Raw genomic sequence first — 19,466 nt, forward strand, 5'->3', positions numbered from 1 at the left:
TTGCCATATATCTAAGAGCAATTATAGACGAACTTTACTTTACGTTTCCAATATATATTTTCTGCTTCGTAATTTAGATAGCAATGAACGTTGAGCAAATAGCTCTAAATAAGTTTTCGAAGAACTATACACGTTTGAAGACTGAATATTAATGACACAATTAACACAGTGGTCTTGATTGGTTTACCGTGGATGATTGATTATTATTACATAAGTGTTACAATATAAAAATAATCGTTTTAATTTTAAATGAAATATGAATCAATATGCGATTTCATAATACATCCTTTCAAGAATTACAAAACTGAAATAGCCACCGTAGATGTGGTGTACATTACCAACAAAAATCAATGTGTCTTTTTCTGTTCAATCTTTGAGGTATATTATGTCATGGGAGCAGGGGTTGGAAGGTTAAGATGCCAACAAGGAGATAAATCATATGTGCACTAATTTAATCAATAGAGGTTTTGGGTATTTTTCAAATCCTTCATTAAAATATAAATGCTAGAAATCATCTGGACCTCCCGCTGGAAAGTCATTTCTTGATGTCAAGTGATTCCTTGGAGACAACAACATCAACAATGAATAATCATTTATATCTAACATAGAAATAGATGGATTTGTTTATCAACAACACATTATGTTGTTCTCAGCCTATTTAATTGGAACACGACTTCAATTGGGAAGTGGCTCTGCTAGAAATCATTTATCCAATCCACAACTGGAAAAAACCAAGAAACATTTCGCTATCGTCGCAGAAATACTCAACTAATAAAGCTTAGAACTTCTGAGACAAACATGATCATTATTATTACAAAACCAGAAAGGACACACCATACAATCTCCAATTTAATAACAATTCCAGGATAATTGATGTAGGATAATATATTCATACTCAACATATATATCACTCAATTAGTAACCTAAAAGTCGCAAATGTTAATCTATGCTTTTTGCACAGGAGCAGAAGTGTTCCCCTTCTCCTGCATTTTAAGGGACTGTTGTTACCTATCTTACATCACATACATATATCTGAAGGTGTCAGGCGGGCATCACATGTATTTGTGTGTTTTCTTTTATTTGTAATCCAAATTAAAATTAGTAGGATGGGACCTAGATGAGCTGATATCGATATAAATATACAAATTAGAAAGAGAGGAAAAATTAAAAGCTAAGAAAGAGGAAAACACATGCTCTATAACTGTAATTAAAGGCTATTCTCGTATTATGGCGGTAGTGAGAATGAAATTATGCATGAAAGACTTCAATTTGCAAAGATGTAGTTGAATTTCTACTTTCAATAGCAACTGTACTCGAAATTTGGAGCCAATTACAGCAACCTATTTATATATAATGATATAATTGGTACATGACAACTACTAAAATACAGTGTCAGAGTATTTTAGAAAAATAATGATTAGAAACCGTTGTACTGTGAGCAATTCATTTATTAGATAAGAGTGGAATGTAATTATTCAAAGTCTGTCAGTGGAGAATATGAAAATACCTAAAATGTTTAGTGATAGACAGATTTCAATGGAACGTAATTCAACTATTGACAAGTTTGTCCTGCATTGTATCTACAAATATAGGATCCATTTTTACATCTTTCGCTAAATGTTTTAAAACAATATATGGATAAGACAAACGTTCTTAATCCACTGACTTATTTATACACAATTTTCACTCCCTTTTTCGCTGTAAGATGTGTTTTATTACAGTTTTGATTTCGTATGCAAAGATAACGTGGGAGATACCCTTTAGTATATTTAATTTATATTGTGTGCTTGACTTATTTGTCTCTATTGACGGTTGTGGAGGGAGCTTTATAAATCTAACTATGGCTATGCAGATACATTGTGAAGAAAATATTGAATATAGTTTCAGTTCCATGCTTATTCCTGTTTTCAATTTAGTAAACGTTTTCGTTTAGAATGATTAATTTGCAGAACATTTGTAGAAATATGTAGAAATATGGTTTGGATAGGTGAATCTGTCACTGGCTTTGATAAGAATTAAAAGATGTGAGTTGGAATAAACAAAACTCCAGCTTAAAAAAAAACAACAAAAAACAACGGAAATGTAATGTTAGAAAAAGGAAAAGGATAGGCAAATGCAAATGCACAGAGAGAGATATATAGATAGATAGATAGAGAGACAGATATAGTTAGAGAGAGAGAGAGAGCTGATGTAGAAATATTGAGGCACAGAGAGATATTGAGAGAGAGAGAGAGAGAGATTGAGATTGAGAGAGAGAATATTCATGCAATTTGTTTAAAGCTTTCGATGTCATCGTTTATATTACTATTCAAATAAACATTCTGTTACTCTTGGCATGTCAATTAATTCATGAGAGAGAGAGAGAGAGAAAGAGAGAGACTGAGAGAGAGATATTGAGAGAGAGAGAGAGAAGATTCATGCAATGTGTTTAAAGCATTCGATGTCATCATTTATATTATTCAAATAAACATTCTCTTAATCTTGGCGCGTCAATTAATCCATGAGAGAGAGAGAGAGAGAGAGAGAGAGGTAAGGTAAGGTATAAATAGCGGGACATAGATGGAAACAAAATACATATGCAGAGAGAAGAAATGCAGCATAGATCCGGAAAATTAGAACTGGCACGCTGAGCACGCTCCCCCACCACATATCTACAATTTCAGGTTTCAATGTTACCATAATTATGAGGTTAATAGCCCAGTTTCATGAAAACACTTTTGACCAAATCGCTTAAAACAATTGTACTGTCCAGGAGAATATATGATTTTATTTTGATCAAGTATACTTTATTGATAACGCTCGATAAGTCTACATTGCACGGTACAAAAAGTGCAGATTATTCCCTAGTTACAATGTGAAAAACTTATTTCTGTCTTATGTACAAAGGAGAACGGTGCAATATTAAGGATTTAAACATCTGGTAAGTCTGAACAGAAATATCTTCTGTTAAAATAGTAAGGGAAACAGGAGATTTTCAGGGTCTTTTCCTTTCAGATACATTGCCTTTTGTAAGGGTCTTCCTCTGGTGAAAGTGTTGCGATTCAGGGAGTTGAGTGCTTTTTTTTTAATCCTTTGGACCATTGTGTCATTTTGATATTAGGCATATCCAAAGCACTCCTGATTGTTGGAATAATATATTCGTTACCTACATGGGGTATACGTTTAGTAAAAAGCAATGGTCTAGCTGGTTGTAAGGTAGTGGTAAATCCACTTGTAGCTGTCAAGCCCTGTTTGGATTAAAACCTCTTTCCTATTGAGAGCGAAGTCGCTCTTTTATATCTTGCTTGTGTAGTTACCAGGGCTATGGGAAACAACTGTTGATAATAATGTTGATTGGGAAATTATACATTTAGCAGACGCGTTTATTGGTCCGTCCTTTGATAAAATCAAGATTGCGCCTAGCATTGATGAAACGATATATATTGATCACAGTGATCCTCCTTTAATAACCAGGTCTGTATATTCTAATCAGTTTGACAACATACCGTCACTTATTATAAAATAGGAAGAAATTAGTACGTCACTTTCAGACTACTATTAGTGAAACTGAAGCTTAAAAGTCTCATTTTGTTCGTTTGAGAAAATGAAGACCACAAGAGGTACCCGCTGGTGATCAGTGATTAGTGAGATATCAAGTTGTCGTTCCGAGTTAATAGGACAGGACATTCTTTGTCTAGCACAATAAACTCCATTGGCGGGTCATTTAGGAATCAATATGCCTATCAGAAGGTATTGAATCATTTTTGTTGTGCAAAACTACAAAGTGATATTTCTACAAAATGTAAATTTAATCACACTGGTCAAATTTTAATAACACCCAATCAGAAGATATGTAAGGCTGATCTGCAGCCTTTTTTGGCATTTGACGAACCATTTAGCGGAATAATGGTAGACTGTTTCGGTCCCCTGCCCAAGACCAAATCAGGCAAGCAATACTACCTGATCATAATGTGTGTCCGGAATATTTTCTGAATTATCTTTGTTTGATGTATTTTAAAATTAAAACCATTTAGGAATGTTTGGTAAAGGTGTTTACACTTTATGATCTTTCGAACTCTATCCAGTCGGAAAGAAAGTCTGAATTTGAAGAATATTATTCGCTCATACTACTTTGATACAGGAGAGAATATGGACGCTTCGCTTTAGGAAGTGAGTTGAAGAGTCATTGGGTTTTAGTAATTTTGAACTGTTCTGGTGATATACTGTGCACGGCCCATTATAGTTGTTAAAACAGAAAGTTCTTTCAAATGAAGATTCAAAGAGTAATCTTTGTGTCAATGTTTCTGATTTAAAATATATAAGTTAACCAAAGCGTGTGAAGTAACACGAAGTAATAGCCGTTACATTTGACGGTGTTTTGAACTTTTCAACCACATATACAAACTATATAGAAAATGCTAACCTGAAGGTTCCGTCCTGGCGCTAAGGACTTCATCAGCTCTATATTGTTTGTGTATGTCGTTGAACAGTTAAAAACACTGTCGAATTTCAATAATATTACTACACAGTTAGGGTTTCGCCAAAGTAATCTTCATTCTAGTTTAAATCTTAGAGTTGTAACAGATTTGAACAGCGAAAAAGAAAATTTGGCATTTTTGACCCCGATTCTTTTGATTTTTACCGGGAACATGTTACGGCAGAGATATACCTTTAACGGTATATGAAAAGGATATTGTTCATGGAATGTGTTTGTAGCGTCTTGGGGACTTTGAACAAAGGGACCTGATCCCAAAAGGAAGATAACAAATATATAGACTTAGTTGAACATTTTATTTTGCAATTTTATTTACGATTGTGACGTTAGAATGTGTAATATAAAAAACCCCCAGGTACGTTGAGGGAGGGAAGTACACGTGATTATAGAACAAAACACTGAGAATTACACCTAACAAAGAAAATTCGTATCTCGAAATCAGTAAAATATGTATATTCAACATACATTTTGATACTTAGCTCAGATCTATTCTGCACCCGTCATCTCCAAAGGCGACTGAGTGTCGACATCGTCTGGAAACAGTGTTGGTGTTTAAGTTCTGACATAGCAAAATTATTTCACTCTTGTACATAAATATAAAGAAAGAGCAATAGTTTGGTAGATAGCTAGATATATAATTATCTATCTAGCTAGATGGAGAAATAGATACAAGTTGGATCAGTCAGATAAGTTGGAAAATCATTGTTTTATTCTGCTTGTTGATCTTTCCTTCAGTCAAGGATCCGCCATCATAATCAAATCTTAAAGACTTCAGCAGTTAGGAATATTTTTGCCGTTTATAAGCGACATCTCATCATCGGTCACTTCATCAAAGGGAAGTATGAATTGACACGTATTGCTGTAAAGTACACCGCCGTTATTTATATACCCTGAAATATAAAATAAATATGTATGTATGTATGGAGGTATATCTGTCTGTCTGTCTATCTATCTATCTACTATCTATCTATCTATCTATCGTGGTGCTATTCTTTGGTATATTTATTTCATTTGTATGTGTGATGTTTACCACTCATGCTGTCCCATATCTGATATCTTTGTAATGTATTTCTAGTGCCTTAAAGAGTTTTTCATTAACTCCATAGTTGAGTTTACTTTTTAATTTCATCAAGTGACCTGTTAGTAAAATATGCTCAAATTATTATCCAGGAAACGTTGCAAACGCAGGTATCATTTCGTCTGATAAATACAACAGTATGTTTAGGATGCATTATTGTAAGAAATTAATTCTTCCCAATACCAATATTCTGCTGTCTAACAAAGGTAGGTTGTTCTATGTTACTGTTATCTTCAGCCGCTTAATTTGTAAAATATTTGTTTCACAAATGAATTGAGATGGCATTTAAGTAAATTGTTACAATAGTTTATGAATGTTACGATATTAATGACTGCATTTGCCAAAAAATAAGAATGGAAACATGCAAGAACGAAATATGTTTTTTTCTGACTGAGGACGAATATGTTGAGAACAACGATGACTTCATTAGCAGTACATCTCCTACATAACAAATGGAACACATTCGTAAACCTATCCTCTTACGATAGCGTACATTGCAAAATAGTATTATCCTCCACGTGTCTTTCAATAAGCAGTTTAACTATACTTTATTAGGTGAGCCTTCTTCCATCTATGAGTGAAATTAATCGATTGCATCAGTGGCCCATAGCCTCTCCTGCCAGTATTGTTGGTTTATTTATCAACAATTAACCATATTGTAAGGAGAATGCTCACAGTAGTATAGATAAGCGCGTGGAATTACGTATGGCAAACCCATAAGGAAAAGTTCCGTATATATTTTTATACATCTTTTCTCTCTACCTCTCTGTCTTGTATATGTATGTGTATGTGCGTGTGGATCGTAGTAGTTCAAAGCCTTGAAGTGTGAGCGCATTCATTAATTCATAAAGAATAACGAGATAGCTCTTGAGTTTTCGAAGTTATATATCTTACCAACAATAACATATTTCTCGTCTTTGATCAAAGGAAGACCACACAAACTATGATGCAGTGGTAAAATCATTGTGAAAATGCCACTCTTTACGTCTAATTGAACAGATCCACTCTGAAATAATAGAGGTCAAGTACAATTACAAACAACGGGTCAAGTGTGCGTTTTGTTTGTCTTACAAAATTAAAGTTGCGATATTCAATCCCAGTATAATTTGTTTTATTTAATAACTCTTCATGTCGTGGGCATTGAATAATTAATATTATTCAGACAAGGCATGCAGGATTATTGAACTATACAGTAGTTTATTGTCCATTGATAATATTGGATGGAATGTATGTCGACTTAAAATATGTTTAAAAACGTAGTAAATGGTTTGCTTTTAAAAATGCAATAATAGCAAACAGATAACTGTATACCATTCATAACTTTAACAAAACCAAAAGCAAGACAAGATGGGTAAATTATCAAAGTACACCTGATACCATCAATTTAATGTTGTTGTTGTAGGGTTTAACGCCATTTTTCAGAACCCGGGAAAACCACGGAAAGAACCAGCGACCCACGAGAAGCTACGGGCAAACTCTCTCACATACACATATTAGCTGAATCCGAGACTCGAACCCACGCAGACAGAGGTGAGATGGCAGTGATCCGTAACGGAGAGCGCTTTTGACCACTCGGCCACTCGGGGCCCCTCCATCAATTTGAAGAGTCTATTTGGTTCATTCATACTGGATAGTGACACGTACTTTTCGTGCCCCTTATTCCAAACAGATGTTATTTGAATCACGTAGCAAAACATATAATACATATAATCTGCGGGTGATAGCTTGTCAGTGCAGTTATAAACCATTGTTTGAAAATGAATTACAACTGAGTTACAGATTATTTTCCAAGGAGAGTATATACTACACAAACAATGGACCTATACTGTAATACGCAGTCAATTACCATTTAATTATATTTACCTTACAGATAATAAATAGTTTATTTTCATAGAAGATGAAATAGAAATGATATCTTTGGTAGCTATACTTGAAAATTAAGATGCTGTTCATCCATTCTTCGAAGATATAATTTTCATTAAATGCTTATAGTCTTAATTTGCCGTTTGTGGAGAAGAGGATTATGTATATACATACATATATATATATATATATATATATATATATATATATATATATATATATATATATATATATATATATATATATATATATATATATATATATATATTCAAAATAAACCATAAAACTCCCCATGCCAGCAGAATAATATGATTATGTTGTTGTTTAAGATGCACCTAAACAATAACCATAATCTTGCATAATACAAAATTACCTTGGTTGAGAAAATCACCAGAAATTGAAACAGTCTTCTTAAATGAGGACTATATTAGAAGTGTATTCTGTGCACTTTAAACCCGAGATTGTTGAAGAAAATCGGTGCATTTGGCAAATGTTTGGAACAATATATTAGATTGACACTATTATTAAGCAGATGTTTAACAGTTGCTTCTTTTGCTCACTTTAAATATTTTCTTAGGTTGCTTTCTGATGGAGATAATTAGATGGCTGTTTCAATAATGAATTGTCATTTCATTAGCCATAGTTTTCTGTAACAAGGCAAATTAGTATTAGGTTACTACATTTGTGCTATAAAATATTAATTAGTTTTTTTTCTCGGATTAATACTGTAATACCTCTGGAAGTGGACTATTCATCTTAGAAAACGAATTTATATTTCAAGCTATAAACCTAGTAACCGTTTTCTCATCTGCTCGTTGTCTTATTCTACCTAAGGATTAATGATAAAACATACACTATAAGAAACAAGGTATTTGAATTCATGATTCAAAAATAAATACTCAACCGTACAGTCATCAAACCAAAAACGCAATATTAATGCGCACATAGCACCAACCTGCAACTTTTGAACTTGCGGGCGCGTTTGCAAAATAACTGTCGTTTTAGTTCACTCAAAATTGAAATTTAAAGTCATATTGTGAATGTATCCGCATTGCAAGAACATGTCCGGTTGGTCTGGAATGAGTGGATTGTGGTTCTTTCTGTCGATTCTACTCAAATAACGCTGATTATGGACTGGATTAAGCTGTGTGAATTCCACACGAAGTACATGTGATTTGGACTGGTAGCGACGTGTCTTTATTCAGCTGATAATGTGTTTCTCTTTCTGTCATTGAATGTTGGAATAATAATGTGAGAAAAATATGAACTCTTTCAATTTATAATGATCAAACAGACGCTATGAAATGTCACTTTTATTTCATTTTGAGTGCAATAAAGAGAATGCTATTGCAGGTGGAAATACATTAGAATTTCTAATTGTGAAATAAAGTTTTATAACTTATGTCATGGCGCATTTAATTCGGATTTGCAGAACTAACTAATTACGAAAGTACAGTTTTAGGAAATTCAAGATACAAAAGTGAAAGTATATTTGTTGACAATCTTACTACCAGCCAAGGACGACACATTTATACCTTGTCGCTTGCATGCTATTTGTAGGGATACCAACTATTGTATGACCTCTATAGCCTCGATCTTTATCGTAAATCCGAAACACTGTTTCAAAAATGCTAGCTTAGAATATTGCAAAGGAGCTGTTGTCTGACAGTCTAATTTGAAGAATTCTTCGTCATTTTCGCTTATTGGCCCTGAGTCTCATATTTTTCTACCAAGGTCTTCAGTCAAATGTTTGAGGAATTTAGCACTTTGACTTATAAAATGGTACGTATCAGGTACATATGCCACTGTCCTTGGCATTTATATGCTTTTCATTGCATTACGAACATTAGTCCTAAATACTTGTTTCAATGATCACAACGTTTATTTTCAAGTGTTTCGTCTCTCACGTCTGTTGTTGACAATGCGAATATCATATTCATTCCTGTGCTTATTTGACGGTTTTGTTTCTGACTCAGATAACTCTTCCACATGGTTAACATTATCATCTATACTTCCAAATTGACGAAACAGGTTGTTTAGTTCATTCACAAAGAAATCTAATAAACCTAAAACATAAAGTGTCTACTTAATGAGTGAACATGGTTTGTGTAAAAAGTAGTTTCTAATACAAAATACTATTTTTAGTTACACGTGTCGTGCAAGTATTCAATATCACAAAAGACTGAAAGAATCTGAAAACGCAATGTTAACGGAGACAGAAATGAGCATATTATAATGTTAATATTGCATGTGAGGAACAACGTATAATTGAGGAATGGATTCAAAGATATAACAAAAGTAGATTTATTTACTCACTTTGATTGTCTTTGCCAGACCCATCTGGTATCTTCCGTTTGAAGCAAAATGAAGTTTTGCATCAACAACGTTTCCTTGAGGGTCTAGACTTTCCGTAGCAATGACAGTTGCAATGACGGCTGCAATAGAGAAACATAAATGAGAAGTTTATCTAAAGACCCCTTGAATCCTTCTGTCTCTCCAGGTTTACAATTATGATAAATTTAATACGACAAATTAGATTAAACATATATTTTCCATGTGATTATCCTAAAATTATGAGAATTGGTCACCTATTTACAAACAAAAGAGCATGTTCAATTGATGTGTCTAATCGCCTTATAAATCTGCATTTCGTCGCTATTAATGGTTCATTAACATTCAATCAATGGAGAATAATAAGTATAATACATATTATGCAGCCAATGTGTGTATTAGGATGATTAGGATGAAATCGACTATGACCAGATGTATGTTTTTACCGTCTTTATGTTGCTGACATGATTAGATTTCATTTCATCATTTGTTGGTTACTTGTTGTGTTCGTTTGAGGCATTTGTTTCAATTTATGTGTGATATAGTTACCCACTCTTGGAAATCAGCTAGATGACGAACATTGTATTTAGCCATATTTCGACATACAATATGCACATGACAATGTGGAGTGCAAGCGTTATCTTTATTCCCACTCGACCATTTTCACCTTTAATCACCTAGTTTCAGGTTGATATTTGGTCGGATATTCAAAGTAAACCCAGAAAAGGCCAAGCAGCTATAAATAACATGGCCAAAATTAACTTATTGTTAGGCAATGCAAAAAGGTACAACACATGTCCTTGGCAACCATGTGTCCGAATCATATAATTTGCTTGAACACCAATCACCCTGTCCATCTTTTTAAAAAGTCAAATAGATCGAACTGGAAGTCTATATTGGTTTATGCAGACACAAAATACACTTTAGATATTAGTAACTATTTGAAGATATTCATCATAATACTTTCCAACAAATCTTTTAGATTGATTACTGTCTAAATCACATAATAACTTTATTTTATAGTAACTTATCTTCATAATGTGTACTCACACTTGACATATATCTTCGTCACTTCAGATTCAAATTTGTATCATGTTTCACAAGACAAACGCAATAAAAAATGTACAATATTTCGGTGAAGTGATTGATTATTGTTTCATTTATTTCCGAGTAATGACTACACTTATAACCTTGTCCCGATCCAATTGCTACATGCGTAGAAATGGCTGTTTGAAATAGAGACTCATATCAAATGAGGCTGTTGTATGGCACGTATGACATTGAAATATTTTATTAAGTCTTGTAGTAGTAAACAATCAATATAGGAGAATAAAGATTTTGTTGTTGTTGTTGTTGTTGTTGTAGGGTTTAACGCCATTTTTCAGCACACGATAAGCTATACATGGCGGCCAGAATTAATGGTGGAGGAAGAACCCGGGAAAACCCCGGAAAGAACCACCGACCCACGAGAAGCTACTGGCAAGCTTTCTCACATACCCACATTGGCTGAATCCGAGACTCGAACCCACGCAGACAGAGGTGAGATGGCAGTGATCCGTAACGGAGAGCGCTTTAGACCACTTGGCCACTCGGGGTCCCGGAGAATAAAGACGTTTCTTTGATGGTACTACTACTAGATATAGAATTAGTAGTAGCTCTGCTGATAATCCTTATATTTTGGGGCCTATGTAATAGTAACTGCAACATGCGCATTTGCAATAGTGGTGTTGGTAGTATTAGAAGAATTAGAAGCAATGTTAGTAGTAGTATGATTAAATGATTTACCTCGGCAACTACCTTCATCATTGTTATCATAATCAAAATTATCCCCATTCTTCTTGGTTTCGTATTAGTGTCCAAGCTGAAATCATGCAAGTTTATTTCGTGTCACCAACCTGTTTGGTTGCTTCCTGCACACAGAGTAACGTCATTTCCGCACCTGCAGGCATTGGTCACTTGACTAGTTACCAACAGTATCAAAAGTGATTGAATGAACATTACTTTCCACTCCATGATGCAATAACCTTTAAAACATAAAATATAATAGTAACTAGAATAATATAGTGAAAAGCATTATGTATTGAAGCTGTGCATACATAATACCTTTAAAGAAACAATATATTTGGCCGCTGTATAAAACTGCACTAGTTCATAGCTGAAACATCGATGTCAGAAAAGCGAAATTATTAAAATAATTTAAAGCGATACAAGCACTTGGTTATAAAGTGCAAAACGTTAATGTGATCTGTGATGTATTGTGAGTATGGTTTCTGTAGAAAACACAATTTAGGATTAGGTCATAATATTTCATAATCAGCATCAGTATCATCATCATCAATCCCGTAACCCAAGAGGTCGTTGGGGTATAATAGATGACCTTACGGCTATTCTCTCCATCTGTCCCTATTCTCTACTGCCCTTATATAATCTCAAAATCCCATGCCTGTCCTATCCTTAATGTTGTTTTTATAATTACATTCGTATAATAATACGTTACGACGTTGTTCTGTTCTTCTCTCCATTAAAGTAAAGCGATCGTAATTTGTAACATTAATAATATCGTGCCTTCTAACGTGAGTATTCAAAATTATGATTCATAAAGATGGCTTTATTCCTGACCAACAATTGTTTTTAATTATTAAAGGATGAAAATAATGCATTATTACAATACAAAATAATAAATTTACCTTTTCTCAGGTCACAAATATTTTGACTGCACACTCTAGCTTCAAGGAACCCTCTCCTGATATTGTGTGCTAAAGAAACGATTTAGCCACCTTTTATAGCACCGACATCGGATGTAAATGAACTTTACCCTAAGGTTCGAGCATTTGTTGTTCATTCCTTGTTATAATGTTTACTTCAAGGAACCACCCTGTTTTGCATTGTTAATCATATGGGGGTCATCCGCTGTTTGTCAAGTTCAAAAGTTTAAACCCCTATATTGAAGCAAGCGAAATAGTATCTTGCTATGTATCTTATACCATTTTTGATTTACTTTTCCTGTCTCTATGTCCTGTTTCGTTGTTTAGATAGCCGTGACAGTTCAGCGAAAAGCTCGAAGTAACATTTCAAATGATCATAATATTTCAATAACGTGAGCAATATCAGAAGGTTATTATAAATATCTTGACTCCGTTCAAAATGCATTTATGCATTTTTATTATATAATCTCCTTTACGACCTTAGAAGTACAAAGTAGAAAATATGTCAAAAACTGTTCACGCCTCATAGACACGACCAGAAGCATAGTAAGAAAAAAAGAACGAGGAGAGATTTGACCGTTTTTGATTATGTAAAAATCTGATGTTTCAAGCTGTCAGAGGTCGATATAAGTAACGCGGGGAAAAGATGACAAGAACACACATCGGAATGTATCAGTGTTGTGTAAACCTGACACTCTGGAAGTCCCCAACGACACACAGTTGATGGAAGACAATGATAAAAATGATGGATGATTTACACGTGGACAGGTGGTTGCAATAACAAATGGTTATCATGCTTACTGGAGGAATACAGCGAAGGCAATACATGCTTTTCCAAGTTCTTCATTGGTTAGAATTCAGTTGTTTTGTGTCTTTTTTACTTATTTTAATTAAACTAAATGCTAATTTATTGAGTTACTTATAATCAATAAGCCTGATAAGAATTCCACACAAAGTAATTATACGGCTCTAAATGCCTTACCTATCTTGCACAAACGTTATTAGCTTCAAAGCGATTCTTCAGTGTTTAAAAAAAATACAAAATCAAAAAACCCACAAGAACAAAAAAACTAAACAAGACCAAGAAACGAAAAAAATGCACCAACAGTTGAAGATTTATTGGTCTTTACTCATTGGTGTTTTTTTCACTTCCAACTGAGCATCTTAATCACGTTTCAAACATACAGCAGTTACGGCCATCGATGATATTCAGTCTCTTAAGCGATGAAAACATTAACGTACTCAAATCGCCTTAAATATCCTTTTATTTTTCTCCGGGAATTTTAGGTCACTCATATTACCCAGTTTACTTCACATGTGTATATCGGAAAGTGTATGGCGTGAATCACGTGCATTTGTGTGTATTCTTGTATTCGTAATCCAAAATTAAAATCAGTAACATGAGACCTGAAAAAGGCGGAGAGGATACTAATATAAAAGGCTAGAAGGAGAGGAAACTCAAAAACTAAACACTGAAAAATGGAAAATATATTTGTTGACTGAATCTGTAATTAGGGGCAAGCATATTATAGTGTAGGTTATCATATAGTAATTATGCCAAAAAGACTTCAGTTTACAATATGTAGTTGAATTCATGTTTTCAATAGGAAATGACCTCCATAATTTTGAATCTAATACAGCCATATATTTAGTAGAGGGATTACTTACATTCTGTAATGACGTGACCAAAAAATCAAAGAATAAACATAATTGGTTTATATATGAAACGAATATCGCGATCAAGTGATAGTGGTATATATCGATATGACAGATATTTATGAATGAAGCAATTAACCGCCTAGTACAACATGCAACCTTTTAGAAGTGGCAAAATTGATCTAGGAAAAGATTTCCTAAGATTGTGCGAAAATGTACGATTTGCGGATTATAGGCCATTAGGCTTGATGGTACATGCACGCACCAGCTTAAACCTGTTTAAATTTAAAGAGATGATTGGTATGAAGCTGCTATTGTAATATAGTGGAAGACTATATTTTTAAAAACAAATAATAAATAGTTTTACTGTGAGCTATGTATTTATTAAGTGAGAGTTAAATGAATTATTTAGAATATTTCAGTGAATAATATTATCAGTGAAAATACATGAAATGTTTTGAGACTGTCCTGCTCTTTATTTATAAATAGAACAAGTAAGGATGACCGTGATACTCACTTATTTAGCTATCCCAATAAACATAATCATTCGTGTTGTTTTCAAATCTGCATTCCGAAACGATATGATATCTTAAAATACCCCCTTTACCAAACAAATAGTCGAATGGCACTATCTAAGGTTACAGTCACTTGAAATCAAGTTTTACATAACAAACATGATTTAATTTGAAACCAATCGCCCTCGCCATCCGCAGAAGGAGCAATATATGGAGATCCATAATTCTTCATATTAGGAATTGTTTTGTTTCCAGACTTATATACGTCTGTGTCTTAACTACTCTAATTCCGTATTGTTAAACCAAAGGAAGAATTGCTAGATGTGGCTTTACCGACAACGAAATCTAAGTTTATTACAGGAGAAGCATTACTGGGCAGGAACAACGTTTACAAACTAAATGATATTACTTATTGGGATTAGTAGATGCCATAACACAATTACTAAACAGCAGCAGTTAACAGTAAATAGCTCTTGAATTATCTGTTATAGTTCGAATCCGGTTTTTAATACGTTAATATCGAATTTTTTCTTTTACATTTTACAAAGAAATATTCAGACACACGAAAATCCTAATAGTACAGACATTTAATCTATTCTGTTCTACTCACACAAGTTCTTGACATCAATTAAAACATATAAGAATACAATCTTACACCAAAACTGACATATGACAACTGTTTGTGAGTACACAATTTATGTGGAGATTTTCGGAAATTATAGGTACTTCCCATCCAAGCCCTAGTGTCTTGTTCGTTCTTTACGTATACGGGAAAAATACCTTGTTTCATGAAAGGTTAATGGCAAATTCCGCAAGAGGGTTATAATTTACTGCAGGTATCAGACATTATTCGCATCTAGATTTATTATGTCTTTATCAAGAGTTAACATTTCAATCCCTTCTAACAAATCTTTGAAGTATTAATTCCGTTTATACATAAAGTTTGAAGAACATTTCATGCTGTGTGTATTTGGTAAAAGTCAGATTCACAATATTTGTTATTCGAATTTTGCACGCTTCAAATACAACATCAAATATTAGATTCTGCTGGTAGTTTTGGCAATTTACGAACCTAACGAAGGTGATAGGAAAAAACAAAACGATTTATTTGTATAAGATCTGAAGTACGCCAGTGTCATTTTTTGCTTTTGAATCGACTGTATTATTTCAAATGGACTGGGAAGATTATGGTTTCATTTAATAGATAGCTGTCTAAAGTGTATCACATCAAATAGAAACTTGAAATGTATATTCAAATTAATTTATATTTTACCATATGATATTATGACATGAAATTTATCCATTGATTCAGATAACTGAAACTTTTGAAATCTTAAACTTGTGTGATCCATGCGTGTCCGACATCAAACCTATATTTGTTTTGGATAGTTATCTAAGGCAATGAACAATCTGTTAGTAATCAAATGATATGTGCTTCACTAAGACATTATGTCATTTGACACGTTTCACTAAAGTTCACATGTATCGGGCTTGATCATCAATACAGTGTCATAGGACAGGTTCTGGAAATTATTTTAGCCGTTCGCCACTCTAACCAAACACAAAAGAACTCTACAATTGTGTCTGTATTATCTAAATAACCTCTTTACCTTTTCCTTTCATTGTTTCATACGTGTGATTTCAATGGACAGTAAAGCGGATAATTTGTTTTGATAAACTAAGTACACATTTAACCTGTGTACCCCTAAAGTTGATATAACGAGGTTTATTGGCGTGCTTGAGACTTGAAACGTGGTTTTGATAAATAACAATTGGCTGATGAATGTTGCAGTTACACGACAGGAGCTGCTCTTGCATATGATAGTACATACACGTAGAATCGCTGTCAGATGACATATAATCTGTGTGTAAATGGCACATATTTGTCAGCATTTCATCATGACCTGCAGTCTTTTCAAAGTATGATAAGCATGCAAATCCAGCATAAATCTTACGTTTCGCAATAACGACTGACAGAAATGAACTGGAAGTAATGAATGTAAACGTTGAAAAAACTAGGAGAATCAAAGCCGCACCCGATTTAGATTTGGTCATCAATAACGGTTGCGTTGGGATAGAATAAATGCCATACAGTGGCTTACGTCATACGTTTCCGAAACCATCTTGTAAATGCTATGATGAACGTGTTCTGCGTAGCTCAGAACTATGCGGAATAATTGACTTCAATTCCACAGTCCTACAGAATTGTTCAGGCCAGATTGATAAAGTTCTGTTTGGATTAGTGATTTGGGTTTGATACGTTTCAGTTTTGGAACAAAGTGTTTTAGGTTGGGAGAAAAGTGAACCATTATGACGCTTGGACGGAGAGTGCACTTGATTTACACTTTGCTCTGTCGCGTTTGATCAGTACGTTTATATTTCGATCGGACAAAAAATAAAAGTATTTCAGTTTAATAGAGTTAAGAAAGAGACAGCTTCATAAATAAATACTTGAAATCCAAAATCAACAAGAAGAAAAATAAACGCAAATTCAAAAGTAAATGTAAATAGTAGAGAAGTGAGGTAAATAAAGCAGTACAGAGAAAGAGGAAAATATAAAAGGGAAATGCAATTTAGATTAAAAGATTTAGAACTGGCAAGCGGAAAACGCTCTTCTATTTTAAGGACATATTCAGGTTTTGGTCTTATCAGTAGTATACAGTTAGTGCCTCCATTTTAAATAAAAGGAAGTATTTTAATAATTTCTCTATCTCGAGAAAGTTAGCAATGGCTAAAAACCATTGGACTTTATTATTACAAAGCGTACTTATATATCTTGAACGGTTATGATATCTTGCATTAGGCATATCGATAGGATTTCAGGGTTTGTAGAAATGAAAGTGGTCAAAATTATGTCGCACTTGCATGGGATAAAGAATGATCATTTCATATGGTGCTTAGGCAAGAAGGCTGCAAGGTTATGATAATGCCACAACATCACATATTATTGGAAGAGTTGACTTATTCTAAAGAGTTAAAGATGGAACCTTCGGACGATGCTGCTCGCACAGCTGACGATTATTCCTTAAATTCACAACGTTGTATTTGTCAGTACGTCCTCTTAGATTTCAATCCGGTACAAAGTTTAGGAATCAGATTAGACTGATCCGAAATTATAATCTCTTCATAAATATATATTGCAAACTATATATTTTTTATGCAAACAATCACCAGACTGAACTTATTAGTGCATGTTTTGATATATATATCGAATACTTGGATTTTGTTGGCGCACGAATCAAAAATAGTCTTTCTAATTGAATCATTTGTCAATAAACATTGTACTCTTGTCACCATTAAAAGTTTTTATTGTTATAATTTGACCCCAACACGGTAATCCTGTGACAAGGATAAGTATTTCAAAATCATTCACATAACATATAAAGATTTATGACAATCCCGGACGATACAGTTAAATGCATCAACAAATGCAAAAGTTCTGTAAGGTTCAACAACGTTCACACACCACCATTGCATTATTGACTAATATCCTAAAAGCTTTATGCTTAAAGAAACAAGCAGAACGCATAGATATAATGGTAGAAATGTTAGAATTAGTCAAATGGGGTACCAACACAATTCAAATAAAAGCAATCTTCCTAGGCATGGCATTCCGTGCAATAAAAAAGCAGACGCAGAAACATAAAACTCCACAAATGTATCCATGGCCAGAAACATCACCTACAGCGTCACTGATATAAAATCAACTGTATTGTCCGGAACAAGATCAATGCCATGTGGGAAGAACAATGGGACAAGTCGGACATTTGTAAAAAAAATACACAAAATAGAGACAAAAGTAAGCAGGAACGTTAAGTATCCGACCTTCAAAAACCCATACGACATAACAATAATAAATCTAATAAGAACAGGTAAAACCCTATTTGTAAGATGCACATTGAAACACATATAAAGGGGAACAACTAAAACTGCCGTTACTGCTCAACTCGAGAAACAATTGAGCATGTGCTAAATATATGCCACAACTACAGCCAAACAGAAACTAATTGGAGAAGAAGCACCTTCCCGGAGTTACTAGTAGAAAAAAACAATAACATAGGAGGTACCTATAACAATATACACAATCTATCACTAAACAAAAACATAAAAGAAAGGTTAACTCAAACAAAATAATCAGGAGCCATTTTAGCTACCACCGTATAGATGGATGTCTTTGAAACGTCGATAAGGGACATGAATATTCTGCAAAGGTATCCGTCTATTACAAATTAAATAGGGCTTAGGATAAGGTGTAACCTGCTAGATGGATGTCTTTGAAAATGTCACATGGGGTCCTTAATACTCAGCAAAGACATTTGTCTTTTAGAAAGCAAAAAACATTAAAACAAAATACTCAGGGAAAAACAAAAAGCAATAAAACCAAATTAAGCATAATACCAGTGAACTAGCCATCTGATCAAGGGTAAAAAACAACAACACCCTCCTAGACGCAGACATTTCATATGAAGCATGGCAGTACGAAAGACGATCAGGAGATAGGAAAAAGACCAAAGACATCAACTGGCACGGGAAAATAAGAAAAGAGCTGAAATAAAGAAGAGCAGGAAAAGGACTCAACATCGCACAGAAGCACTAAACACTCACAGCAAGGAGTCCCAAATGAAGAGCAGAAAGAGAAGACCACCAGGCAGAAAGCTCGTGATGACTTGGGAAAATAAAGTATAACTGAAAAGAAATTGCCACCAAATAATCAGTAAAAACGCACCCCTAAGTCTGAAAAGAAACCAAGGTACATACAAACATCCTCCCCTCAACACAATGTACATATGTATGCGAGAAAGTGTTCGTGAATGTGTCGTCGGAATGTATGTAAAATCTAACAG

Source organism: Sinohyriopsis cumingii, chromosome 6 (assembly GCF_028554795.1).
Source record: "Sinohyriopsis cumingii isolate HCF-2022 chromosome 6, ASM2855479v2, whole genome shotgun sequence".
In the NCBI taxonomy this organism is placed as follows: domain Eukaryota; kingdom Metazoa; phylum Mollusca; class Bivalvia; order Unionida; family Unionidae; genus Sinohyriopsis; species Sinohyriopsis cumingii.